Below are 6,188 nucleotides of genomic sequence, written 5' to 3'. Positions count from 1 at the left end.
CTCTTGTTTCTTAATTCATTTTAAACGAACTTCTGATTGCAGTTATTATAAAGCTCATTTCACATTGATAATCGGTTTTAAAACCGAGAAATTGCTAGCTTTGTTGAAAGAATACCACTATGATGTATGTTTGAACAAAATATTTTCCGGAATCGGATGTAATAAATTGCAACGTTGAGATAGAAAACTATGAATTCAACGCAAGATTGGTATCTTGAAAGTTCTATTTTGTAAATAATTTATATTTAAATAAAATGAATTTCTTGACGGATATAATAAACAGCGTCATTTTTCATTCCTTACACATCGTGTTCAGATAACGTGAGAAATGCTTTTATATTCCATTACGTTGCATATGCTAATTTACTCACTAACCGCATACTTTTGGTATTTTTTGCGTAAAAGTACTACTTGACATTCTGGTCCAGGAAACCTTTCAGGTACATAAAGCTGACAAGCGATGTGAACACGTAACATATATATTATTATTGTGATTATTAAAAACATATTAATATATGATCTGTATTAGGTTTATTCCAATTCATTATGCATTCGTTTGTTAAAATTTTAAAATAACTATTATTTATTTATTCATATTGTAACTAATTAAATTTTCAGGCCAACGTAAAAAAATATCAACGAAACTGTATTTTTGTTGAGTGCAATTAGAATTATTTAGTTTTAATACAATTACACTCTAGTAGTTTGCGCGTATTCGACCATTATTATTATTCAGTTTTTCGACATTGTTAATAAATATGGAAATAAAAGGTCAAGCCCACTGAAATATATTCCACGTAGTAGATAAAAGTCACATTATGCTTGATATATTTAAATAAGTGAGGCGGTAAGTCCCCGGGCCAAACCCAGTAAATTGCCTTACGTGACCCTTCTATTATCTGTGGAATGGTTTTAAGTCCCCGTCATTTGTTTTGGAAAGCATCTGTTGTGAGATCTAGGCAATTGGGGAGGTTGACACGGTTCTATTTTTCACATTTAAGCTTTCGAACCATTTATGTTGGTAGCGTGTCTTTTGACCGAGGTTCTAACACTTCTGGCCCTAGGAGGTATAAGTTAGCTAAGAAATGCTCCACTGAAATTTTACCCTTCCACCTCTGGTACAATTTAAATTAGAGGATCCATCGCAGAACTATCAAATCCAAAAATGTTCAATGACTTATCATTTATATCACTCAGTTAAAACTAACCTCACAATGCCGCAATGTATGGAAAAATTAAATGCAATAGTTAGAATAACAGACATTTTTAATTGTCCGTTGAGTGAACTGAGAAAAGGTCTAGCTCATGTCAGTTCCTATTATTGTTAGAAATACTAAGGATTTTTAATTCATTATTAAATCGTTTATTCATATAGGTAATACTATGTACACTTATGAACGTCATAAAAGAAATACTCGTATATACTAAATGCTTTGAATTTTACATTTACTGCCAGTCCTAAATCAAGGGCGTAGAACGGAAGAGAAAAACTGGCAATAAACTCTTCGCCACTCGTTTGCCTCTGAAAAGGCGTACAACCAATGGTTACAGTTATTCTTTTAGATGAAAGGTTTTACTGTTATGCTCGTTGTCGGCAAACCTTTTTAAAAATTAATATAATTGAGAAAATATACGAATTCCAATATTTTTACTAAGACTTCATTTGGGTAAGCAAGTACCTAGTGGTAGAAATGTGTAAGGTTGACGTCACATGTAACTTATGACTGACACTTTATGAAATTGAAATATTTAACACAAACTCACATCACATCAAACTCTCTTTGCTCTGTGCTAGGTTTTTTTAAGTAACGTGCTGGGTCATCCTCGTAATGCATCCTACTAAACGAATAATGAAATGTAGATCTAAGTACCTGTATTTCTACCCTGATTTGACTGTGGTCGTGTATTTAATAAAATATTTATGCTTTTAAATTATTATTCGGCTTATCTATATACATACTAACAGCGATTCCCACATTTCATTTGTGTGAAAAATGATTGTCCTCTAGCAAACATGAAATTAAAATAACTTACTAGATGATTCTAGAACTATCTAGATGCTTCGATGGTGACCACGACGCTCAGACATGAGCTGCCGACTAAAGACAGAGACTGGCTTTAAATGTTAGGTGTTAGTGTAAGTAATAACTTTCCAAAAGTTAGACAGCACACGACATAGGGCTCAAACAAGGCTCTGCATTATGTAACATATTTATTACCAATGCTTATGCCATGTTTCGTACTATGCGCTTAGTATTTTTGCGAACGCGAGCTTTAAGATTTATTGGATTTGCAGTTCTAGAAGCGAATTGAATTGAATCGTGACGTTACTGCTCGCCGCAAATGTAGTTAGGATGTAGCACACATGGTTAATAAATTTAGCTTGACCCACTACTTCCATAGCAGTGCCTCTCGTTAATTCGATAGAAGCGTGATAAGGTATCTTTGGACTGAATGAGGGGCAAAATGTTGGTAAAACAATCCAATACTTTCCTGCCTTCTTGCATTTTTCAATTTGTATAAACTGGCACACCTATTCATTTGATTCATATATGTATTATGATGATATTTAGACACAAATCATCGTAAGTTATCTGATAAGAATTCTAGAATATACGACAAGTTAAGAATAGTCTAAGGATAAAATATTGATTAAATAAGAAAAAGGACAATATGTTGCTTCGCTGTGTGGTTACATCATATGTTGCTTCGAAATTACAATAAAGCTATTCAATAGTATCGAATTGTATTGGGTTTATAGGGTTACCGATGTTCGGATCGTGAATTTGTCGGGCTCTGAGCTATTACAAGGAAGTCCCCCGTAATAGACGCAAAAAAATATACCGACCGAAAACAAGCGAGGAGGAATTTCCTATTCTGTTCGATAGGCGCGCATCGCACATGGGTTGATTGATATCAGAGATACAAACCTAATAATTGGATTTTTTTTAATTTCAAATATATATATATATATATATATATATGCATTTTTAATTTAAAATGTGGGCCCTTTGTATCCTTGGGGCCATAGGCCGCGGTCTAAAAATCCCTAATGTAAATCCACGCCTGGTCTCACCTATTTTTAGATTTTGCATAAAAATCTATCTCATACAAAAGCCTGTAGTGTCACTACCTTTACTCCGGACGAGGTTAGTGCCCATAAATTACACTTTGACAGTCTGACTTGCCAAGCTCTTCTGTCCCGTGTACATGTCATAAAGCCTCTTCGTCTTAGCGACCCCCGTGGCGATTTATTGACTTCGCCTTATCTCTCTGTTCTAGCAGTCCAGAAACCGGTTTATCTACCGATTTTTTCTGTTCCAAAGAGAAAGTCATAAATTAGAAGATATCATAACGATTTATAAAATTTTGTGGATAACTTAGCTTATCGCAGGAGAAATAGAACAGATATCTAAGCCATGGTATCTATTGGTTATACACATAATTTCAATTAAAAAAATATACACTTTACATTCTTTTACAGGCGTAAAATAAAGGAAAATTAATATTTACTTTTTAATATAGGCCTCATAGCAGCTGTTTCCTGAGAGCTGCTATGAGGAAAATGAAATGTTAGAAATGCTTTTATTTTCCCTAAAATAATGTAAAATAACCTTAAAAATGTTAGCCGTTTGTATGACATAATTCTGCATTATAAGATTACTTTTTGCATTTGTAATGATTATGAAGCAATCATTACTAGTAATTTAATTAATATTTTGAAGTTGCATATTTCTTATGAAACTAGGATGAAAAGATATCCAAGCAAGATTGCGTTGGCTGAAGTTAATTAAAAATTCCCAGTTGGTCGAGAAAATAGTTTACCATATAAATATTCATAGGAACGCTTTGATCCTTTGAAAAAGTTTGGAGTAACGGAAAAACTCGCAAGGTATAATTAAACTTTATAGAATATAAGTTACAGTGTTAAATTAGGAATAATGAAATGCATTCATAATAATTTTCTATTTTTAATTTAACTTCTAGGCAGATATTTGTATATTACATTTATTAAAGGTGATACATTATATAGATATCATGTGTTTTCTTTTGGTGAGTAAAATGTATCTTCACTCCCGAAGAAAATGTGTAGCAGTTTTTTTTTGTTTTGTACTAATGGCAGTTCAAGTAGGTCTAACAAGGCCAGACAAAAATTATGATTATAAGGTGTGATCGCACTTAGTAGGTTTAGCTCCTTAAGTTTGGAGTTCAGAAATATATAATAAAGTAACATATCCATTTTATCATATTTTTTGTTTACCTAACTTTGCATCAAAATCAAAACGTTAATTCAATATATGATAGATATTTCAGAGGTAATTGTTGTTCGTGAACTCTGAAATTGACCTGTCAATCGCTGATCGCCAATCGCGCTTATATAATTCACAAACTGCACAAAAATGAACAACATTTAGGCTATTAAATAGGCTGCCCCAAACAAAGCATTTGATTTTCAGCTTTTGATTTTTGAAGCAGAATTTTAAATTCCGTCTTTCGTATTATTTTCACGTTTGTCAAGGACTTTTAGAGGCTTTTGCCGCGCATCAAAATGTATATACCCTGAGGCTTCAGCACGAATAAAACATAAAATTAATGTGTTAAATAAAATAATATCTATTCTATTATATACTAAAACTACAGATAGATAATAATTTAATCCGAGAATGTATTATGACTACATTAAAGAACGAACATTGTTGGAATATAATATATGTATACGCACTGTCAATATCTGACATTATCGTAACAACGTTTATATGCATTAGTAACCTGCCCCATATGTAAAAGGACAATACCGATTTTTAATAGACTTAATAGTTAATTTTAATAGTTAATTAATTTAAAAAATGGTTTAATTTATTAACTATTGACGACTTTGAATAACATAGAACGTAAAATAACTATGTTTAAACTGAAGACAAACATTAGACCTCCGTTAAATCGTGGGAAATTTCACCAAATCGAAGAAGCTCCCCGCCTTCAGCTCTGATGTTAATGTAATTAAAACTTGGATAGAACTGCAGAACTATAGAAGATTTTATACAAAGTCAACTGCATTTTAACAGGGTTTTATTCAACAATTTCGTTCAATTGTTTCGAATGGTTCATGAATTTTTAATTTGCGCTACTTCTGGTTGAGAGCTTTTTTGCATTATATATTGTAATTTGTCCTAATTAAATTTAATATCTCATATGTATAATATTTAAATTTATTATAAATTCAGATTAATTTTACACACTGTGCATGTGTATTGATCATAAGCATTGTGTTATGTATTTAGTTATGAATGCACGTCAAAGTATTTAAAGAACCTAAGATCGAATGTTGATAATGCAGTGTCACCACATAAAATCCCAATTCATATCACAGAAAGCTCAAAAATAAAATGCATCGGATTTAATTAATTTTATATTTTCACATATTATTTTGGTATTCTTGAAAGTTCCCTGTTCCTGTCAAATTGGCGTTACAATTATATTGTAAGCATAAAATTCATGTAAGCATTTCAATATTAAAACTTTTTTGGGACGGTTGAAAACGATTGTAAAATATGAAATAAAATATGTATTTTTTATGCAGGTGTAGGTAAGCAATAAGCAGTAAAATTGACACAATTTAGCTAATTCATATGTAGAGAATTTTCTTTTTTTTTATCTGATTTAAATAAATTCTTAAATACCAGCGTCGATTATTCTTCTTACAATTCAATATATCATATTATGTATACACATATTATATCTTATACTTATAAAATTCACTACTATCGTTTATTATTTATTTTTTAATTCGTTTTACGTTGACAAATGAATAAACTTAATGTTTAGTTATATTGTATTTTGATGTTTCATTTTTAGATTTTTGTCGTTCCATTGGCGACAATTTTGTCGCTTTACGCACCTCAATGAAAATGAGCCTCGTCGGAAAAAACAATGTTGTCAAAAGTGATTTATTGACAAGAGTTTTAACAAATCAACGTTCGCGTTTAGAGGAGTGCCGTCTTCGAGAGGGTCGTCATTATTATGATCTTATTTTTTAAAAATAAACTACATTTAATTCCCTAATCACCCCATATCTTATTTTAACCTATACTTTCGTATTTATTTTTTAGTATTTACTTAATAATGCACGATCTACTGCGCCACCCTGTATTTTGTAACGAAATTGTAATTTGTAAGTAAATCGAAGC

The sequence above is a fragment of the Pieris rapae genome, chromosome 4 (assembly GCF_905147795.1).
Source record: "Pieris rapae chromosome 4, ilPieRapa1.1, whole genome shotgun sequence".
NCBI lineage: Eukaryota > Metazoa > Arthropoda > Insecta > Lepidoptera > Pieridae > Pieris > Pieris rapae.
This window is presented reverse-complemented; position numbering follows the sequence as displayed.